The 23,701-nt window shown below is 40.6% G+C and overlaps 1 protein-coding gene across 6 annotated transcripts in view; it reads right to left on the bottom strand.

Annotated features, from left to right (window-relative positions):
- Window positions 1–23,701, bottom strand: part of KCNMB2 (potassium calcium-activated channel subfamily M regulatory beta subunit 2) — an 846,546-nt gene that overhangs the window by 174,101 nt on the left and 648,744 nt on the right. The window lies entirely within an intron of this gene.

Below are 23,701 nucleotides of genomic sequence, written 5' to 3'. Positions count from 1 at the left end.
TATACATTTTAACAAACTTTAACTATCATTAAACTATATAAAAAGAATTATATAGATTGATATACTTTATCTATCTATAAATAGTTATATAAGAAGCTATTGATAAAGAAATATAATATGATAATTAAACTATATAAACTTTATAACTACAAAAAATATACCTAAAGCTTTATTGATATAGGAATATTGTAGCTATTGACATAGAAATTGTAAGATGTTGTCATACTACAGAATTCTATATACTATGTTTTATAAATAAAGATAAGTTTTATTTTTGCCCAGAAAACGATTTGAAAACCCTGTGACACTGTTTTAAAAAGGATCTAATGTGATTACTAAACAGCTGAGTGAATCAAGGTCACTAAAGGTGAAAAAATGCACATCTACTTTGATGAGTTGCAATTTTGAAAGGCTGTCATGGAAATGAGGACATGAGCGTTTTCCCATTTTGTTTTAGCATCTGTTGGGTTTTATTGGTGTCTGAGTTGTTTTTGGGGAAATTTTCTTTTCAATCCTATCAGGACAGGAACAATAGAAAACCTCTCCAACATGCACATAACAATGAATTACATTTTATAATGTTTAGACCATCAGGAAACATTGCAGATAGTATTGCATATAATGTATATATACATTATTTGTAGAGGAGTAAGATGCAGAGACTATCTTCTGTACAAATCTCACCTCTGCAGTCAACCTCAAGCCCCAGTGATCACTCAAGGGCAAAAGAGGCATTGTGCAAAGCCAAAATGCTGTTACAAAGACCCTGATCTTATCTCTAAAAGAGAGTCATGTCACAGAGAAAAAAAGGGAAGAAAGGACTACTTTTCTACACTCATTGAGACAAATTAATTAAGAGAAGCTGTCACCCTCAGGACCATTCTACAATAACTCATAACTTACTGCAATACATGCATACACACCTGTTTTACTATGTGTTAATGTTTTAAAAAATATCTGTAGATCTGCCATCAAAGCATCTGTCCAAAAGGGAGCAAAACAGAGACTTTCTTAAGGGTTTCATACTGTTTTAAGAAAAAACTCTTATTTTATTCTGCAACTATTCTGTATATGAACCCAGGGTAATATCTATAACAAATGTAACAAACAACATACAGTATTTGCTTGTGCATAATTACAGGTACTGTGGCTGAATTTGTAGGCTTTTGCACTTTATTTTCACCTGGGTATCCTGGCTGGCAGTAAAGGCCCATACACACGATCTGAAAATCGTACAAAAAATACCGCTTTGGAAGTGATCGTACGATAATCAGATCGTTGGTACAGAGCTTTTGAGAGCTGATCAGTTCATCCGCTATTATCCGATCGGACATGCAGGAAAATTATTCTCATACGATACCAGATCTTATGATTTCCGTTTAATCAATACAGTTGTTGTCTGAGAATACACTAATAATACACTACAACGCATGACATCACTTCCGATTTTTTATTCTGTCGTATGAGAATTTTCGTAACTTTAGTAAACTCTTCATGTTCGATATGTAACTAGCATGCAAAAAAAAATCAAAACAGACGATCTGTCGTCTGATTTTTGGATCGTGTGTATGGGGCTTTACACATTTCCTGCCCTAATACCCGATAAAATACCTCCCTCTCTCCTCATTTCTTCTCTGCACATTTCCATCACTTTGTTGTGTGAATGTTGCAGAAAAAGCCACAGCTGTATATGTTATAAACATCCAATCTTACAACTTTTTTTTTTAACTTTTCCTCAAACACTAGGTATTAAAGGTGAACACAGCTTCTTGCATTTTAGTAATATTGCATAGTGAACCACTATACACTTTACAAGTTGATTTGCAACAGCACAATCCCACTGAAAGCAAACATTTCAAAGCATATTTTTACTGTTAAAAAAAATAAAAACACACATTTTCTACAGCAAAAAATTATTGTTTTATTAAATAAATATTGCCAGACAGGAAAAAAAGTAAATTTCCTCCTGAACATCAACAAGTGTTGATGGTGCCTCCTATAGAGGGCCAGGAAACATCCACCGGGCCATGGACAAGGGACTGCTGAAAATTACATCCCTCCCTTCTGGCTTACAAAACTGTGGAGAGCACAAGCACACTTTACAATGGTGTCATTGTTGCTTGGATCCATTTGAACAGCTCCTCTAAAAATTCTCCCCTTGTTGGCTAGTATACCAAGGATACATTACACAAACTGCTGAGCCCATATCAGATGATAATCAAAAACTTCAGCTTCATATCCAGACCTTGTTTGGGAAAAGCCTTCATTGTGGATCAATTGTATCAGAAACAGACATGTCGCACAATGAAATGCAAAGTAATGTTTTTCCTTTATTAAAATAGCCAGCAGGAACAAGTTCTATTCTGACATATTACCTGCTAGGCACAGCACTTTCTCAAAGATTCTTAGATTAAGCGATGTGGCTAGTATGAAGAATGTCAGAATGTCAGAAACGACTTACAGTATTCTTGCTGGTGGCATTCTTGTTGCTGGTGCAATTGATTGCTAAAGTAGAGACAGGCTGAGCCAGTACCTGAGATGTGATTATGGAGTATGGAGCCTGATATCCCTGGAGGGGTATGTGAAATATATGACATTACATTCATTTTTGGTGGTGTTTATTATACAGTATATGTCGAGAGAGAAAACATCATCAAAACTTGATACTCTAATGCAGACATAATCTGGTGAGAACTGCAACTCATTGTTTAGTGTATGAAAGTGCCCTTTGGTAAGTCCCTGGGAGGCAGTCGAATGCATCCAGTACGAACATGGTCAAATCCACTGTGCACTACAAGTGCACTTGGTAGTGCAGTCACTGTAGATCGGAGGGGGACATGCAAGGACAACAAAAAACAGCATTTTTGCTTGCACATGATTGGATGATAGAAATCAGTAGGGCTTCCCCTCATTCCAGATCTTCCCCTCAGCGACTGCACTTCCAAGTTAACTTGCAATGCACTTGGAGTGCACTTGTAGTGCACAGTGGATTTGCCTTTAGTAAATTAACCCCAATGCCCTTCTATACCTATTGAGTGGTTTAATCCATAATCATCTTCAGCTGAATCAAGCCAAAAATCAGACAGTAGCAATCAATGACATTGTTTTAAATATGGTCTATAAGCAAGCATATTATATATATAATATATTATAAGAATTATAAAAAATATAACAGGAATCACCAAAAACTGCCATATTACAGACCACAAAATTAATGACACCTGAAAGCAGATCACTTTCTGTACATAACCCCCTCTTTAAATTGTTTTATAATATATTATAAGAATTATAAAAAATATAACAGGAATCACCAAAAACTGCCATATTACACACCGCAAAATTAATGACACCTGAAAGCAGATCACTTTCTGTACATAACCCCCTCTTTAGATTGTTTTATAATATATTATAAGAATTATAAAAAATATAACAGGAATCACTAAAAACTGCCATATTACACACCGCAAAATTAAGGACACCTGAAAGCAGATCACTTTCTGTACATAACCCCCTCTTTAAATTGTTTTTCTTTAAAAAAACTAAAGGCATTTGGAGAGCTTCAGTTAACACCTCTTCACATGACCGATATGCAGCTAAAATGCTTCTGAAATGTATCCTAACTCTATAGGTGTTAAATATTTATTTTCCTATGAGCGCTGTATCGTGTGACTAGTTTGCTTGATAAATGTTTAGTGGAGATAGTTAATATAGATAGCTTGTATGCAAAGAATGGATGCATCCAGCACCTGTGCCCTACTGCTGCTGTTTTATTAAATTGTATTTCAGTCACACATAGCAGCATTCCCAGTTTGTTTGAAATCAAAAGGGTTTTTTCCTATTTGGAAAGCTTGCAGTATTTTATTCTTTTTTTCTGTTTGCCTAGCTGTTCAGTTTATCAATGCTATCCCTTCTGTCTTTTTTCCAGCCACATGTACAGTATATTTACACTCAGATAAAATGTTACAGAAACAGGAACTAAATAAACAGAAGGAAAAGGCTGGGTTCTAATAGGAGCACAGAGAGCGGACTCTGATGGCTTTACTACAACCTGACCCTCTCTATCCCCTGCCTCAGCAGCACATAAACCAGGGACCTCATTTCAGCCCTTTACTCATATCCAGTGGAGCTGAATGTTATGTAGGTGTGAAGTAGATGTACAGGGAAATGGACCAACAATTCAGTTCTATGCATTTCTGACTAGTTAATGTGCAGACCTTCTGTCACACTCCGCTGAACAACTGCTGATGGCCCGTCAAAGTTGAAGAAAAAGTATGAAAATATCAGGCCTTTATGGGAAGACTCAGAGACTCAGTTTCATTGCAACTTCTTATCTGCAAAGTTTTAATTCCCCTGTTGAGTACCGAAAAGGCATAAAATGATAGTATGACATGATGTAACAGACCAAGGGAAACAAGGTTTGGGATGGTTGGGAGACATGTACAAACTAATCTAGAATGTTCGAGATGGTATCTCGCACACCTTCATCCAAAATGTATATAGTGTATACAGGGAAACAGGGGTACTTAAAGTTGTTACAAAGCCACTTTGTTCTCTTCATACAATCCCCTGTGCAGTGGAGTACCAAGTGGGGGGTGGGGGGTGCGGGCCGCACTGGGTGCCACACACTGGGGGGGTGTCAGGCCGGTGCCCCCTCCCCAACTGAGGTGGTGACAGTGCCGCAGGGCAGGTTTAGGCAGCGGCGCAGTGACAGGCAGGTAAGAGCAGGGAGAGGCAGTGGTGTTGCAAGGGGGAGCGGGCTGATACCAGTGCACCAACCATTTACTTCTCTCATGGCTGCAGGTTGTCTGAGCGGTCCCAGATGTCACACAGGCACAGCTGAGCAGAGTGAAGCCGCATCCCCCTCCTCTCTGTTTATGTGTACACAGGGGGAGGAGATCCGCTGTGCATGTGCCACACTGATCTGAGGAACTGAATGGAGGGGGTCTGCACTGAAGGGGGGTCTGCACTGAAGGGGGATCTGCACTGAAGGGGGGTCTGCACTGAAGGAGGGGATCTGCACTGAAGGGGGGATCTGCACTGAAGGGGGGATCTGCACTGAAGGGAGGGATCTGCACTGAAGGGGGGTCTGCACTAAAGGGAGGAGGTCTGCACTGAAGGGGAGTCTGCACTGAAGAGAAGGGGTCTGCACTGGGTCTGCACTGAAGGGAGGTCTGCACTGAAGGGGGGACCTGTGTAACATGCAGGGGGTCCAGAGCTGTGGGGGGGGGAGGGTGTAATGTAAAGGGGTGCAGGGGGCTGTGTAATGTAAAGAGGTCCAGAGACGCAGGGTGCTGTGTAATGTAAAGGGTTCCAGAGGTGCAGGGTGCTGTGTAATGTAAAGAAGTCCAGTGGTGCAGGGTGCTGTGTAATGTAAACGGGTGCAGTGTGCTGTGTAATGTAAAGGGGTGCAGGGTGCTGTGTAATGTAAAGGAGTCCAGAGGTGCAGGGTGCTGTGTAATGTAAAGGGATCCAGAGATGCAGGGTGCTGTGTAATGTAAATGGGTCCAGTGATGCAGGGTACTGTGTAATTTAAAGGGGTCCAATGATGCAGGGTGCTGTGTAATGTAAATGAGTACAGGGTGCTGTGTAATGTAAAGGGGTCCAGAAGTGCCATTGTGGAGAGGGTGTACACTGTAGTGACAAAGAGATATTGGGGTATGCAGGGGGCACAGTGGGGTGTTTTTTAAACTTTAATATGGGGGTGCCAGATATAGGATCCACCCCGGGTGCCTAATGCTCCGGGTACGTCCCTGCCCCTGTGTTACATTACATTATGTGCCCCAAAAGTACACAGTTTGGTAGATTTACTAAAACTAGAAAGTGCAAAATCTGGTGCAGCTGTGCATGGTAGCCAAACAGCTTCTAACTTCAGCTTGTTTTTTTAAGCTTTGACAAAATAATCTGGAAGCTGATTGGTTTTTATACAGAGCTGCACCAAATTTTGCACTCTCCAGTGTTAGTAAATCAGTCCCACAGTGTGTGTTGTTACCGAATTATCACAAAGACAGCATAATGGCCAAAGAGTATAGACTGTCAGGCAGAATGCCATACAGATGATATCACAATTCAGATTCAGAATACTTTATTTATTCCACATTTAAATGATTAAAGGGTTTGTTAACCCATCTACACAAGTCTATGCCAGCCCCTCTATTAGAGGCTGGCATAGCACACTATATAATTTGTTTTAAAAAAGAGCGCTGTAAATACCTAACATCAGCTGTCTTCAGGCCGGTCCCATCACTTGCGGTCGCTTTCCAGCTACCTGTACAATACATGTCTTCTGAGGGAGGGGCTATGATCTTCCTCTGATGTCAGCCGGGGAGATCATGTGGACACTGTACTGTAGCTGTAAAGCGGGCGTGAGTCACATGACCGGCCTGAAGACCGCTGATATAAGGTACTTACAGCGCTCGTTTTTTTTAAAACAAATGACACAGTGTGCTATGCCAGCCTCTAATATAGAGGCTGGCAGTGAAAATTTAGCAAATTTATTTTACAAGAATAGCGGTGGGGGGGTGGGGCCAGGCCGGAGACAGACACAGAGGGGAATGACAGGCAGGAAGGAGGGGGGAGAGAGGAAAGTGGAGCAGGGCAGTCTATCACAGAGGGAGGCACTTTGACCACGGTGATCAGGGCAGAGCTGCCCTGGTGATCGTGGTCTGATTAGAGAGGGCATACAGGAAGTGGTAGCTTTAGTTTTTTTTTTACAGTTTAGAGGGAGGCAGATTACATAACACAAGTGCTATGCTGCGTAATCTGCTTGAAGGGACCAGAATCTATATTTTTTTGGGGGGTTAAGAAACGCTTTAAGATACAGCTATACTCAATGAATACAAAGCAAAGTCACAATAACAAACAAAAACTAAAGACACAATAACAAACAAAATATATGTCACCAATAACATCAAATTAATATATGCAATAACCATGAATTGAAATAAAACAAATAAAAAAATAAATTAAATACTGTACTCATCCTATTAAAACTCTGCATTAAATAAATAACACTGGTTGATGAAATAGCAGAAAAGTAAAACTACAAAAATGGAAATACTGCACCACTTGCCCTAAATATCACAATAAACATTCTTACACATAAATTAACCTAATACTAACATAATATAACATACAACATAAAAATCGGATTATACGTCCCCTAGCATCTGGTACTCACAGAGAAGAATTATATAATTTCATGACCACAGGCAAAAATCCTCGCTGGCCTTGTATATCAGCTATTTGAGTCTATTAGTGTCAGACACCCTAAGCCTGCTTCCCCAGCATGCCACTGTATACAGGAGAGTAGTGACCACCAGAGACTCATAAAACATCTTCAGCATCATCTGACAGATGTTAAAAGACCTCAGCCTCCTCACAAAATAGAGGCGGCTCTGGCCTTTCCTATAGAGAACTTCAGTGTTCTTACTGTAGTCCAGTTTACTATATATGTGCACCCCAGATACTTGTAATTGTCAACTACATCCACACTAACTCCTTGGATGGAGACAGGGGTTACTAGTGCCTTCCTTCTTCTCAGCCAGCTCTTTTGTCTTAGTCACATTTAGATACAGATGATTATCCTCAAACTATGTAACAAAGTTCTCCACCACAGTCCTGTCAGGAAGGGCTTGCCAGCAGACAAGATTGGCTCCTCACCTACATCTGCACTCGGTTCTTCTGCTGCACCAGCTGCATCTGTAGAGTCACCTGCTGCACCTGTTGTTGTGGTGCTACCACCAGAACCCGGAGTTCCCACTCCGGAGAGATTTTCCAGTGATCGCAGCATATTCAGAGCCTTTCTCAATGCCTGTGAACTGTACTTTGCTTTATGACCTCGCTCTTTTTCACTAAAAGCCATCAAGGTGGCATTTGTCTTTTCTCTAATACAAAGTGAACCCCATTTACAGGACCACCATTTACTAGAACAGAAATGTTTGTCCCAGTCAACTTTAAACATATTCTTCAATGCCATGGCACATATATAAAGGTCCACAATGGACCAGTATTGCTGAGGCAGCTCTCCATATGCTCCAGCAAGGCCGCAGAGTAGCTGCGGAGTATGTAACAGACTTTAAACACTGAAACGCTGACACTGACAATTAGATTGAAATACTGTTTGGATTAATTTACCCCTTAACATAATTTGAATTTACAGGATTGAAAGAGTACCTTGATAACAGCCTAGGCTTACTTTGCCCCTCTACAGTGCCTTGCAGAAGTATTCACCCCCTTGGCATTTTTCTTGTTTTTTTGCCTCACAACCTGGAATTAACATGAATTGTTTGATGATTTCTCATTTAATTTACAGAACATGCCCACAACTTTGAAGATTTTTTTTTTTTATTTTTATTGCGAAGCAAACAACAAATAGGACAAAATAACAGAAAAAGTCAATGTGCATAACTATTCACCCCCTGAAGTCAATACTTTGCAGAGACACCTTTTGCAGCTATCACAGTTCCAAGTCGCTTTGGATAAATCTCTATGAGTTTACCACATCTTACCACTGGGATTTTTGCCCATTCCTCCTTGCAAAACTGCTCCAGCTAATTCAAGTTGGATGGTTTGCACTTGTGAACAGCAATCTTTAAGTCTGACCACAGATTTTCTATTGGATTGAGGTCTGGGCTTTGACTAGGCCATTCCGACACATTTACATGTTTCCCCTTAAACCACTCAAGTGTTGCTTTAGCAGTGTGTTTGGGGTCATTGTCCTGCTGGAAGGTGAACCTCCGCCCTAGGCGCCTTAGCCTCAAATCACACACAGAGTGGTACAGGTTTTGCTCAAGAATATCCCTGTATTTAGCACCATCCATCTTTCCCTCAACTCTGACCAGTTTCACAGTCCTGACTGCTGAAAAACATCCCCACAGCATGATGCTGCCACCACCATGTTTCACTGTGTGGATGGTGTGTGGATAGTGTTCTTTGGGTGATGTGATTTGTTGGGTTTGCACCAGACATAGAGTCTTCTTTGATTACCAAAAAGTTCAATTTTAGTCTCATCAGACCAGAGCACCTTCCTCCATACATTTTGGGAGTCTCCCACATGCCTTTTCGCTAACTCAAAACGTGCCATTTTGTTTTTTGCTGAAAGTAATTGCTTTCTTTTGCCATAAAGCCCAACTCTATGGAGTGTACGGCTTATTGTCGTCCTATGTACAGATACTCCAGTCTCTGCTGTGGACCTTTGCAGCTCCTCCAGGGTTACCTTAGGCCTCTCTGATTAATGCCCTCCTTGCCCGGTCCATGAGTTTTGGTGTGCGGCCATCTCTTGGCAGGTCTGCTTTTGTGCCATGTTCTTTCCATTTGGTTATGATAGATTTCATGGTGTTCCTAGGGATCATCAAAGATTTGGATATTTTTTTATAATCTAACCCTGACTTGTACTTCTCAACAACATTGTCCCTTACTTGTTTGGAGAGTTCCTTGGTCTTCATGGCAGTGTTTGGTTAGTGGTGCCTCTTGCTTAGGTGTTGCAGACTCTGGGGCCTTTCAAAAAGGTGTGTATATGTAATGACAGATCATGTGACACTTAGATTGCACACAGGTGGACATCATTTCACTAATTATGTGACTTCTGAAGGTAATTGGTTGCACCAGAGCTTTTTATGGGCTTCATAACAAAGGGGGGTGAATACATACGCACATGCCAATTATCAGTTTTTTATTTCTGAAAAATAGTTTTATGTATATATTTTTCTAATTTTACTTCACCAACTTAGACTATTGTGTTCTGATCCATCACATATAATTCAAACAAAAAAAAAAACATTGAACCAAAGGCTGTAATGTAACAAAATAGATAAAAAGCCAAGGGGTGGTGAATACTTTTGCAAGTCACTGTATATCTCCATCTCAAGCAGGTATTTTCTTTGTAGAGAAAAAAGACCATTCGCTTCGATCCTGCATGGCTTTCTGTGAACTTATCCCTTGCCATTAGTGCCAGAGTTATTCCAAAGACTCAAATCAGCTACCATTTTTACAAAATTGGACTTGCGAAGGGAATATAATCTGGTGTGCATATGGGAGGTGACGAATATGGGAGGGTGATGAATGGAAGACTGCATTTCGCACCCGATTTGGGAATTTCAAATACTTGGTAATGCCTTTTGGACTATGCAATGCCCCAGAAACAATCTAACACATTGTCAATGACATCTTTTGGAATTACTTGGACTTAATTGTCATTGTGTATTTAGATGACATTCTGATCTTTTCAGCTTCTGTGGAGGTCCATCATGGACACGTCATGAATGTGCTGGCACGACTTAGCCTATATGCCAAACCCCAAAAATGTTTTGAGTTTGAATGCCAAAACATCAATATGTTGGGACTAATACTCTCCACAGAAGGTATAAAGATAGACCCCCAGAAGGTCTCCACCGTTTTGGACTGGCCAGCCCCCACAAATAGGAAGGGAGTACAACAATTTGTGGGGTTCACAAACCTTTACCAAAAGTTCATTAAGGAGATCTCAGCAATTATTCCCTATATTACCCAACTGCGTAAGCAATGCAATCGTTTTCATTGGACCTCTGAGGCATAGTCAGCTTTTGAGACCCTAAAAGTACTTTTTACTTCCGCACCTGCACTGAGGCACCCAGATCCTGCCCTGCCTTCCATTCTGGAAGTGGACACCACAAAAACAGCAGTGGGGGCAGTGTTATCACAACGTCAAACGTCAATGGGCCAAAGCACTGTTACACCCAGCCGCATTCTGCTGAACCAGCCAATTATCGGTATGTGCATACACAGCTTGATTCAAAATAAGAAACCAAGGTCAGCTTAGTCTCAACTTTCTCAGCTGTCAGTTTTTCAGACAAAACAAAAGGATGAAAGGAAAAACAAGGAGCAGCCAATGTAAACACCACTCCAGTCAGCAGCTTCACCAAGAGCAAGAAGAAGACTCAGACACAGAACTGCTTGGTGTTTTCTTCAAGAATTTTTATGGGTATAGAAAATATGGTACTCACTAATGGTCTAACTTTTTCTAAATGCACTTAGGAGACAAACTTGAATTGGATATTGATCTACTCTTTATTTTCCATTAAGGAGAAGATAGGCTGCTTTGTCATTTCTGCCTATGACATAGGTATCATTGATCACAAACTAAAAAAGTAAACTATTACAGATTATACATTTACTCCCCTTGTTTACTCTCTCCCAAAATTCACAAGAACCCACTTAAACCCCTGGTAGGCCCATTGTTTACTAACTCTGTATTGCAATCCATTGCAGGATTTCTTAATCTGATTCTACAACTAAAGGTTCTGTCCATGCCATTCAATTTACCAGATACAATGTATTTTCTTAATCATTTCCCATGTGTAGGTACATTGCTTCACAGTTGATTTTTGTGTGCTAGTGATATAAAAAAACCTGTATATCTAAATTCCAAACACAGAGGGATTACAGTAATCTTTGATGTCCATGAGCCTACACAGTAAATATACAGCATAAACACAGGCAGGAGATTACATTGTCTCAATAAAAGCGATTTTAGTTTTAATGGAGAGTTCTATTTACAGCTATATGGTACTGCAATAGGCTCCAATGTGGCACCAAGTTATGGCAGCCTATCTATGATAGATTTTAAGAATTGTCATGTGTATCTCTGTTTGGCAGGGGTCAGAGACACAGTTGTTATCCTTTTGTGAATATTTGAACTCGTGTGTACCCACCATTTTACCCACTTTGGCACAAATCCACTTTTTGGATGTGGCAGTTCACCTACAGAATGGATGTTACAACCCCCCAAAAAATGACAGCATCCCTCAGCTGACAATCTCCATCCCACTCATTTGAAAAGACAATAAGCGTACAGCCAGTTCATTCATGCAAGATGTATTGCCTGCAGAGATGAACAAGTTGAAAGGAGAGCAAAGTAAATGAAGAATTCATTTCTAGCTATGGGTTATTCCCCAAACAACAAAGAGTAGGTTATCGAAATTGCAAAGGCACAGAACAGAGACTCTTTACTTCATTGTAAGCCTAAACAACATACCAACTGCATTCCTGTTACATTTCCACATGTGCGAGGTTTGCTTACTCAGCTATTCACATGCACTGGTTTGGGCTCTCCAGTGATGATCATCTATTCTACCTCCTGCATGACCCTTCTTTGCTAGCATATAAAACATTCCAACAACTTATATAATCAACTGGCCATGCTGCTTTCTTTATATGACAACCTAACCCTGGAAAGTGGATTAAATCCTTTAAAACACCAAAGGGAATGTACCAATGTAGACACTGCACACAGTGTATTTTCTCTATAAAAGGAAATATCTTGACCCATCCCAATAACAGTCTAAAATCTGTCAACAAAATGTTTTATAACTGTGGCACATCTAATGTGATTTATCTCTTGAAGTGCTCCTGTGAACTAGGATATGTAAGCCAGACTAACCAAGAGATCGGCTCTAAAATAATTTGCTATAATAGTGATATTATTATATATAAAATTGAATAATGTTCACTTCACCAGTAGCCTGTCACTTTGCGGAAGCAAACCACGATGCCGCCAAACTTCAGTTCACTGTTATTGAAAAAGTATTCCCAGCAAAGATAGGTGGCAATTTGCGACACTCACAACCTAAGCTCCACTGGATCTACAAATTAGATATCCTTTACCTAACCTAAGGGCATAAATGTGGAGTATGATCTTTAGATATTCTTAAAAAGTCACAAATTTTTTTTTTGTTTAGCTATTTTTTTTTATAATGTGACATTTGCCTATGCACCACATATTATCTAATATTTTGATACTATACATTATTCACCTATTTGCTTAATATGCAATATGTGCAAATTACATATTTTGTGAAGAACTCCCATTGAATGATTCCTGTGTTTTATTATTTTACTTTTATCTATTCTAGTGTATCAGCAGGCCCCATGTGCCTGTGACATTCTGCCATTTTTGGGTTGGCAGCTGAGAGCTCAGGCTGCCTTATCCTGTGTAGGTCAGAACCTCAGGGCTCTGTAAGTGACGTGTCACAATGTAATTTCCAGTCCATCACGGCATGTCAAAAATGGCACAATAAACAGGACTTACCTTCAGATAATGGGAGCGTATTTGAAAGACTTTCGCCCCCCCCTCAAAACCAGGTCCTCCTTGATAAATTGGTGTAAGCACCCCAAAATGTTCGCATTTATCCCATGCTTGTCTAATATGAGTACCAATATGTCTTTTTTCTAATTTTACAGGGATTGTTCTAATGATTGGACATATGAGCTATAAGCTAGAGATGTGGAGCGTGGTTCAATGCATTGTTTTAGGGTATGGGGCAAGCTTTTATAGTTACCAATAGCATCTTGTATGCCTTGGACCATTAGGGTCATTAAATCAGTGCTTCTGGTATGGAATTTCATCACTTCCGTCTGAAATGGCACTTAAAATATGGCTGGCACATGGGAGTTTGGGGTCTATGTAAAAGGCTGAGAGTCCCTCTCAAAATTAGGTCCTCCTTACATAGTTACATAGTTACATAGTTAGTCAGGTTGAAAAAAGACACAAGTCCATCTAGTTCAACCATAAAAATAAATAAAAAATAATATCAAACAATCCCATATATCCAATCCTATACCCACAGTTGATCCAGAGGAAGGCGAAAAACCCCAGCAAAGCATGATCTAATTTGCTACAGCAGAGGAAAAAATTCCTCCCTGACCCCCAAGAGGCAATCAGATTTTCCCTGGATCAACTTTACCTATAAATGTTAGTACTCAGTTATATTATATGCATTTAGGAAAGAACCCAGGCCTTTCTTAAATCAATCTACTGAGCTGGCCAGAACCACCTCTGGAGGGAGTCTAGTCCACATGTTCACAGCTCTTACTGTGAAGAAACCTTTCCGTATTTGGAGATGAAATCTCTTTTCCTCTAGGCGTAAAGAGTGCCCCTTGTCCTCTGTTTTGACCGTAAAATGAATAACTTAACACCAAGTTCACTTTATCGACCCCTTATATATTTGAACATGTTGATCATATCCCCCTTTATCTCCTCTTCTCAAGAAAGAATACATTCACTTCCTCTAATCTTCCTCATAGCTGAGCTCCTCCATGCCTCTTATCAGTTTGGTTGCCCTTCTCTGTACTTTCCCCAGTTCCCCGATATCTTTTTTGAGAACTGGTGCCCAAAACTGAACTGCATATTCCAGATGAGGTTTTACTAATGATTTGCACAGGGGCAAAATGATATCACTCTCTCTGGAGTCCATATCTCTCTTAATACAAGAAAGGACTTTGCTCGCTTTGGAAACTGCAGCTTGGCATTGCATGTTATTATTGAGCTCATGATCTACCAAAACCCCCAGATCCTTCTCCACTACAGATAAACAGGTGTAAGATTCCCAAAATGTTGCTTTCTATAGGGCCTTGTCTCTATATCACTCTGCCTGACTCAAATGGCTCCAGTGATTGTGGCCATTAAACTTTGGTATGGTCTCTTTGTGATATCATTCTTTAACAAGGGCATGTTGTGTACTTTGTGCTACTATTTTGCACTATACGCTTGGCTTCCATTTTGTATGCTTGATACATCTTAATATTTTTTTAACATTCAATCTCTTTATTGAAAAGTTTCCAAATACAGAACATTGGAAAGTAGAAAAGCCAGAACCCCGGCTATCTTATAGTACAAAATAGTGACATGATAATCAGGACAATAGAGAATAAAATAGGCTTTGCATATCCTCACAGCTTGAGTTTGTACCATATACTACACCTAATAAGGCTTACAATCAACAATTAACCAAGTGCACACAAAAGCCTTCCAAGTGACCAGAGAGGTCAGTGGAACCTACTTGCAGGGTTCTCATACAAGGAAAAATATGGGGACTGACCCCCAACACAAAGAAGGGCAATAAGTTGGAAAAACAAGGGGAGAAAGAAGAGAACCAAGCTAAGAAAACAAAGAAGAGAGGGGAAGAAGAGAAGGAGAGAAAAGACCGAATAACATAGAGAGAAAACCCAGAGAGTAACCCAAAAGGGCATCTAAATAAAAGGAGTCATGGTGAGGTAAAGCTACATCCCTAAAGCACTATATTTACATAGTTGGCCCAATTCTACTTCCTTTTGAGTCTAAAAACAGCCAGTGGGTGTGGTTACTGAAAGCTAGTGACATAATTTCAAGGGAGGGACAGTGTTCCTGTGTAGCCAGTGGGCGTATACAGGATGGGAAGAGCTGATCATAGGTTCTTGCCCGGTGTTCTCTCATCAGTAAGGATGCATTTTAAATCCTAATTCATTAGAAAATGAAGAAATAAAAAAAGACCCATCCACACAGGACCGGGGAGGGGGGGGGGGAACTATCCACACAGGACACGGGGGGAGGTGCAGTGCACATATACAGTATAGCTGTGCAGGGCTTTGAATGAAGACTACCACAGGAGAAGGGAGCTGGACACAAGGGGGACGCATAGATGGGAACAATTGCCATTGAAATCAATAGGCTGTGACTTGTGATGCGACTTTATGTGTTCAAAGTTGCATGACAAGTTGCACTAGTGGAAACGGAGCCTTAAACTGATTACTCACATGTAATGAGCAGTAGAAATTGATCTGTATGCTTCCAAACTTTCAAAAATGTTCCTTTGTATTTTTCTTTCATGTCTCTTCCCCAGCTCCCTCCTCCATTCACAGCAGCTGGGCATGTCCCACACCATGCACACAGTGCCCATCACAGTGCCATGACAGTGCCCATCAGTGCCATCACAGTGCCACACCTTGCACACAGTGCCATCACAGTGCCACACCATGCACACAGTGCCCATCACAGTGCCATCACAGTGCCACACCATGCACACAGTGACATCACAGTGCCACACCATGCACACAATGCCCATCACAGTGCCATGCAGGAACAACCATGTGGTTCTACACTGTACAGCACTGCAGCATGTTGCATTGTAATCTAACAAACATACTTCCAAAGCCTGCCCTCCCCCTCTCTTTCAGGAGAAGCTGCTGACCAAAACGAGGCAGGTCTAGGCTTGCCTGTCTAAGAATGATCGACAACCTTTTCAGGAAGTGTAAGACAGCTTAGCAAATTCAGATAAAGGGAGATAGCATTGTCAGTGAAGAATAGCAAGTAGCTGATTGTCTGGCTTCGATAAGCCTTTCTAAGCTAAACAATCAGCTAGGCAGAAAATGAACAATATCAAAGATACCGATATTTAACATACCATTAATAGGAAAAAAAACATTTTTTACTGAACTTCCACTTCAATCATGCTAGCAAGGTGTTCATTTATCAAAATCCAGGAAATCTTGCATCGAAACATAGAAATAGAAATTGAAGGGTTCTTCCAGGAGTGAGCTATGGTGAGTTTAGCAGCCGAGACTATGAAGTTAATCGACTTTTGCTTAGCACATGATATGTGTTCCACCTGTTCATTCAATGAGGCAATATGGGGTAATTGTAGGACTGGTGCCCTTGTGACCTTTCGTATCGGAGCAAAAATCTTATTCTATAAGCCATGAGAGCTTGGGGCTTTCCCACCATATATGATACATTATTCCATAAGAATGACAACCCCCGAAAGTAAAGGAGGTCAGAAATAGCTTTGATAGATGAAGGGGGAACATATACCATTGAGTTAGAACTTTTACACCTGCCTCCATCTAAAAGATATTTAATATACCTTTGTAGTGTCCACGAAGTGGAAACAAGAGTACCAACGGTCCAAATCTTTCTCAGAAGCTAAATCCATGTCCCACGCATGCATATGAGGCAGTTTTCAGTAGTGTTGAGCAAGAGCCTGTTAAAAATGAAGATCCCCTCTTTGACCTGCATCTTGCATGCATCATCTCTCATGACTTGTGGGCACAAAGGCAGAGAGGAACACACATGGATTCTTCAGAGTCACAAAAGGGTCCTTCCTGCTGCCTGTACACTGATCTTTCGGATGGAGCTACCCTGTGTACCTGTCTGCCTGGTTATTCTGGTCATCCTCTCTCCATATTGTTGATCCTAATAGGACACCATAACGATCGTGTGCCTGATTATATATAAGCTGTTTCCCAGCTTGTTGCTGGTAAGCATTTAATTTATCTGGCGGAGGATTTTTTCTCACGTGGTGTTATTGGAAGGATTAACCCATTTCATTGCACTTTTTTTTTACATTTTATTTATAATGCACTTTACATCAAAAGATCTCAAAGTGCTATTTTTTTATAACCTAACCCTGACTTGTACTTCTCAACAACATTGTCCCTTATTTGTTTGTAGAGTTTCTTGGTCTTCATGGCAGTGTTTGGTTAGTGGTGCCTCTTGCTTAGGTGTTGCAGCCTCTGGGGCCTTTCAAAAAAGGTGTGTAGATGTAATGACAGATCATGTGACACTTAGATTGCATACAGGTGGACATCATTTCACTAAATATGTGACTTCTGAAGGTAATTGGTTGCACCAGAGCTTTTTATGGGCTTCATAACAAAGGGGGGTGAATACATACGCATATGCCAATTATCAGTTTTTTATTTCTGAAAAATAGTTTTATGTATATATTTTTCTAATTTTACTTCACCAACTTAGACTATTGTGTTCTGATCCATCACATATCATTCAGATTAAAAAAATATTGAACTAAAGGCTGTAATGTAACAAAATAGGTAAAAAGCCAAGAGGGGTGAATACTTTTGCAAGGCACTGTATGTACTGCTAGGGATCTAATCTAGATGTCCTGCCTACATACTGAAGGCCACATGAACACTCCAGCATGTAAAGGACCCCCTCAAAAATGAAGATACAATTGAAGAATACAAGATATTAAATCCAAGATCTCATATTTTTTATTTGTGGCAGAGGCTACAAACTCTCTCCTTCTCTTTAAATTAGCCGTAGTGCTAGTGCAGGCTTTAAATCTGCCACAGGCATAGAAACGCTTTGGTGGGGCATCCACAATGCTCTTGATTAAACTTTCATTTAGATTAGGTGCCTTCCTATAAATACATTTTTGGCAATTAGGCAACACAGGGCCCAAGACCCTATCTTGTTTAAGAATACCCAATGCCTTTTAATAATCTTTTTCACTCTCTTATATTGGAGATTGTAATTAAGGGTTGATACTGCTCTTATGTATTTTTCGGGAGATAGTACTAAGCTTCTTTTTTATTTAGAAAATCTTTTTTTTTTCAAACCTTTTCTCAATTACTTCTGCAGTTCCCTTTTTTATCTCAAGGTGGGGTTGCTATCCAAAATTGTATATGTATTCTGTTCTTGTAACAATCTCTCCATTTCCCTATTATATTCAGACTTGGTCAATTTGACAATTTCTCCCCGGGGAGGATAACAAGAGCCTTATTATTCTCTAGTTCCTTAATCCTTTTCCTGATCCAACTTGGATCTTTAATTCATTTGATCTTGAGGTTATCCAGATAACTTATAACCATATTTTACAAAAGTGAGTACGCCCCTCACATTTTCTAAATATTTTATTATATCTTTTCATGTGACAACACTGAAGAAATGACACTTTGCTACAATGTAAAGTAGTGAGTGTACAGCTTGTATAACAGTGTAAATTTGCTGTCCATTGAAAATAACTCAACACACAGCTATTAATGTCTAAACCGCTGGCAACAAAAGTGAGTACACCCCTAAGTGAAAATGTCCAAATTGGGCCCAAAATGTCAATATTTTATGTGGCCACCATTATTTTCCAGCACTGCCTTAACCCTCTTGGGCATGGAGTTCACCAGAGCTTCACAGGTTGCCACTGGAGTCCTCTTCCACTCCTCCATGACGACATCAAGGAGCTGGTGGATGTTAGAGACCTGGTTTAGGTCTGGAGACCTACTTGGCCAGTCCATCACATTTACCCTTAGATTCTTTAGCAAGGCAGTGGTCGTTTTGGAGGTGTGTTTGGGGTCGTTATCATGTTGGAATACTGCTCTGCGGGCCAGTCTTCGTAGGGAGGGGATCATGCTCTGCTTCAGTATGTTACAGTACATGTTGGTATTCATGGTTCTCTCAATCAACTGTAGCTCCCCAATGTCGGCAGCACTCATGCAGCCCCAGACCATGACACTCCCACTACCATGCTTGAATGTAGGCATGACTCACTTGTCTTTGTACTCCTTACCTTGTTGCCACCACACACGCTTGACACTGTCTGAACCAAATAAGTTTATTTTGGTCTCATCAGACCACAGGACATGGTTCTAGTAATCCATGTCCTTAGTCTGCTTGTCTTCGGCAAACTGTTTGTGGGCTTTCTTGTACATCATCTTTAGGAGAGGCTTCCTTCTGGGATGACAGCCACGTAGACCAATTTGATGCAGTGTGCGGCATATGATCTTAGCACTGACAGGGTGACCCCCCACCCCTTCAAACTCTGCAGCAATGCTGGCAGCACTCATACGTCTATTTCCCAAAGACAACCTCTGGATATGACGCTGAACATGTGCCCTCAACTTCTTTGGTCGACCATGGCGAGGCCTGTTCTGAGTGGAACCTGTCCTGTTAAACCGCTGTATGGTCTTGGCCACTGACTGCAGCTCAGTTTCATGGTCTTGGCAATCTTCTTATAGCCCTTCTTATAGCCTAGGTCATCTTTATGTAGAGCAACAATTCTTTTTTTCAGATCCTCAGAGAGTTCTTTGTCATGAGGTGCCATGTTGAACTTCCAGTGACCAGTATGAGAGAGTGAGAGCGATAACACCAAATTTAACACACCTGCTCCCCATTCACACCTGAGACTTTGTAACACTAATGAGTCAAATGACACCGGGGAGGAAAAATGGCTAATTGGGGCCAATTTGGATATTTTCACTTAGGGGTGTACAGGCATACCCCACTTTTAAGTACGTAATGGGGTTTATTTACTAAAGCTGGAAAGTGCAAAATCAGGCTCACTTATGCATAGAAACCAATGAGCTTCTAACCCCAGCTTGCTCAATTAAGCTTTGGTAATAAAACCTGGAAACTCATTGGTATCTATGCAGAAGTGAGCCTGATTTTGCACTTTCCAGCTTTAGTAAATAAACCCCATTGTGTACTTAAAAGTGGGGTATGTCTGTACTCACTTTTGTTGCCAGTGGTTTAGATATTATTGGCTGTGTGTTGAGTTATTTTGAGAGGACAAGCAAATTTACACTGTTATACAAGCTGTACACTCACTACTTTACATTGTAGCAAAGTGTCATTTCTTCAGTGTTGTCACATGAAAAGAATAGATATAATAAAATATTTACAAAAATGTGAGGGGTGTACTCACTTTTGTGAGATACTGTATGTCTCAAACTGGTTTAGGTTTTTATTTGGGGCAAATTTTACTTTGTCCAATACTCATACTCTTTTTGACCCCAGATCTCTCCATAAAGAGGACGTGCCATCCCCTATTTCTTTTACAAGGGATGTTTACATTCCTTGTAATAGGAATAAAAGTGATTAAAAAAAAATTATAAAATTAAATTAAATTAAATTAAATGGTATAAAAATAAAAAGTAAAATATCGATGTAGCACCCTGATGTCTAGGCAGGATTGCTCCTAGATTTACCTGCCAGGTATCATTGCCTTGGTCAATTGTGAGGGATCAATTGATTTCACCCTAAGTCTGGAATTGCTGCACTTCTCTCTTCTGTCACTAGATGGCTGGGTATCTGGGGACATTAGATAAGAGAAGGGCATTGCAAGGACAGATTAGGAATAGATAGTATATCTCAGCCAATGGGCAGGGATTTTCTTGGGTCCCTTGGCCTACTGGGAGAGCCTATCTATTTGGGTGAGGTCAGGTGATCGGGGTTCTGTGCCACCTGGAAGGCTGTCTGGGTGGACTTGTGTTGTGCTGCCCAGGCTGCTAGGCCAGAGTTTGGGACTATCCTGGGCACATCTGGCTGCTAGGCTATCTGGGGGCCTATCCAGATGCAAGAGAGCAGCATAGGGTTGGGATTGCGGCTTGCAGTCCAACCAGAAGTGCCGGTTCTGCCAGCCGGAGAACCTGTCATGGTCAGAGGTAGAGGGGAAGCTGTCACCACTAACCACTAAGGGACCAACCACCTTGTTACCAGGGACCACAGTGAGTAGCTAAAGCAAGTACCGGAGCAGTATTCTCACCAACCGGGGACGGTGAAGAATCGGGAAACTTCAGCAGGGACCCAGCCAGTAGGGTGACGCTTGAGGAGTATCTGAAGTGCCAAGCTAGGGACCCAGCAGGGAAGTGGGGGTGACGCTTGAGGAAGATACTAAACTAAGAAGATTAGAAGAGCTGCAGGATTCAGTGGCAGTGAATCAGCAAGTCTAGTGAGAGAGACTGGGACAGTGGGCTGAGAATCTATAAGAAGTGACTGTATAAAAGTAAAGGAGTAAACAGTTTGTGTTAGAAACTGTTCTAAAACTGTTGCCACAGGAGACACCGCTCCTACACATGCAGATGTGGTATCTTGCTGGATGCCTTTCCCTGCATGGCTGTCTACCTGTAGAAGTCTCGGAGTCTACTAATTGACATTGCCACTACTTAAGGGTGTCCTAGCCCTAAACCCTCTCTCCCACCGTTCTGTTCAAGAGAAAATAAATCTCTTTGCATTCAAGAAGTGTTTGGCGCCCATTAACCTACCTTAACCGCTTCACGCAGATATACTGTGGCAGAAGGGTTCGTACAGGCAGAATCACGTACCTGTACGTTCTCCTTTAACAGGCGGCCAGCGGGCACGCGTGCGTGGCAACCTCCATGAGTCGGGTTAACGGGTCCCGCGGGGATACCCGCGATCGCCTCACGGGGAGGAAGAATGGGGAGACGCTAATGTAAACAAGCATCTCCCTGTTCTGCCTAGTGACAGTGTCACTGATCTCTGTTCCCTGTCATCAGAGCAGAGATCAGTGACATGTCACACACAGCCATGCCCCCCACAGTTAGAAACATGCCCCTAGGACATACTTAACCCCTACACTGCCACCTAGTGGTTAACCCCTTCACTGCCAGTGTCATTTACACAGGAATCAGTGCATTTGTATAGCACTGATTGCTGTATAAATGACAATGATCCCAAAAATGTGTCAAAAATGTCCGATGTGTCCGCCATAATGTCGCAGTCACGATAAAAATCGCTGATCACCGTAATTTTAAAAACTATTAATAAAAATGCCATAAAACTATCCCCTATTTTGTAAACGCTATAACTTTTGTGCAAACCGATCAATAATCGCTTATTGCGATTTTTTAACCAAAAATATGTAGAAGAATACGTATCGGCCTAAACTGAGGAAAAAAATTGTTTTTTTATATATTTTTAGGATATTTATTATAGCAAAAAGTAAAAAATAATGCGTTTTTTTCAAAATTGTCGCTCTTTTGTTGTTTATAACGCAAAAAATAAAGCGACACAGCGCCGAATCGCAAAAAGTGCTCTGGTCAGGAAGGGGGTAAATTCTTCCGGGGCTGAAGTGGTTAAATTACACCCACCATGCCTTGCAACCCACTCTATACAGAAGGATGTCAGCTGTCCTTGGCTCTGGAGTTTCTCATTAGACAAAAGGAGGCCTGGGATTTTACTATATATAATAATTAAAAAAAAAGTAAAGTTACCCCATCCCTCCTTGTTCGCCAGCAGAAGCGAACATATACGCAAGTCGTGCACACATATGTAAACGGTATTCGAACCACACATGTGAGCTATCACCACAAAGGTTAGAGCGAGAGCAATAATTCTAGCACTAGCAATTCTAGCACCTCGGTAATTCTAAACAGGTAACCTGTAAAGGTGTTTAAAACATCGCCTATGGAGTTTTTTTTAAGTACTGTAGTTTGTCGCTGTTCCACAAACGTACCTGATTTTAAAGCGGGACATGTTAAGTATCTCCTTACTCAGAGTAACATCATCTTTCGGATTATAAAAAAAAATTGAGGTAACTATTGCGTTTTTGTTTTTTTTTATTCATTAAAGTGTATTTTTTACAAGAAAATAGCGTTTGCAAAACCAAAACTTCGTGTGACATAAAAGATTGCAACAATTGCCATTTTATTCCCTAGGGTCTCTGCTAAAAAAATGTATACTGTTTGGGAGTTATAAGTAATTCTCTAGCAAAAAATACTGATTTAAACTTGTAAACAAAAAGTGCCAGAAAAAGCCTGGTCGGCAATGTGACAAATAATGTACTGTATATGTTACAGAAACCCATAGCAACCAAACTGATTAGTTTGCATGTAAGTCTGTTTTTGCTAATCATCATAGTACTCCTTAATATGCACAGCTGCATTAAAAAAATATATATGACTGATGATTAAAAACTAGTGCGTGTTTGTATGTGTCTATATATGCATGAGTACAGAAGGTCTAAAAAACTGAGCAAATGCAATTATTTGAACAAACCATACCCTATCTTGCAGTGAGGATTGTTGTGGCATAGATATATATGACTACAATCACCTTATTCAATTTGCAAAGGAAGCATTTCAAGTTCCCTGAACCAATGAAACGCTGAATTCTGTGTTAAACCTGATCCATGTCTCTTCCCTTATGCGTCTCAATTCTTTGATGAATTCCACCCACTGTTAAAACTGGTGCACTTTTATTTCCAGAGACATCTGCTGTCATTTTTGAATGTTTCTGTACCTAGCTACAAAGCAGTAGAACGGAAATGTGTTTGGAATATAAAGCTCCCAATTTCTGCCCTTATCAGTTTGGCACTAAACCACTGAAAATCTTCTCCTGCATATGAATGTTTTTAAACAGATTGGGAATGTATTTTGAGAT

The sequence above is a fragment of the Aquarana catesbeiana genome, linkage group LG04 (assembly GCF_042186555.1).
Source record: "Aquarana catesbeiana isolate 2022-GZ linkage group LG04, ASM4218655v1, whole genome shotgun sequence".
NCBI classification, from domain to species: Eukaryota; Metazoa; Chordata; class Amphibia; order Anura; family Ranidae; genus Aquarana; species Aquarana catesbeiana.
Note: the sequence above shows the minus strand (reverse complement) of the source record. Positions and strands in the feature narration are given on the sequence as shown.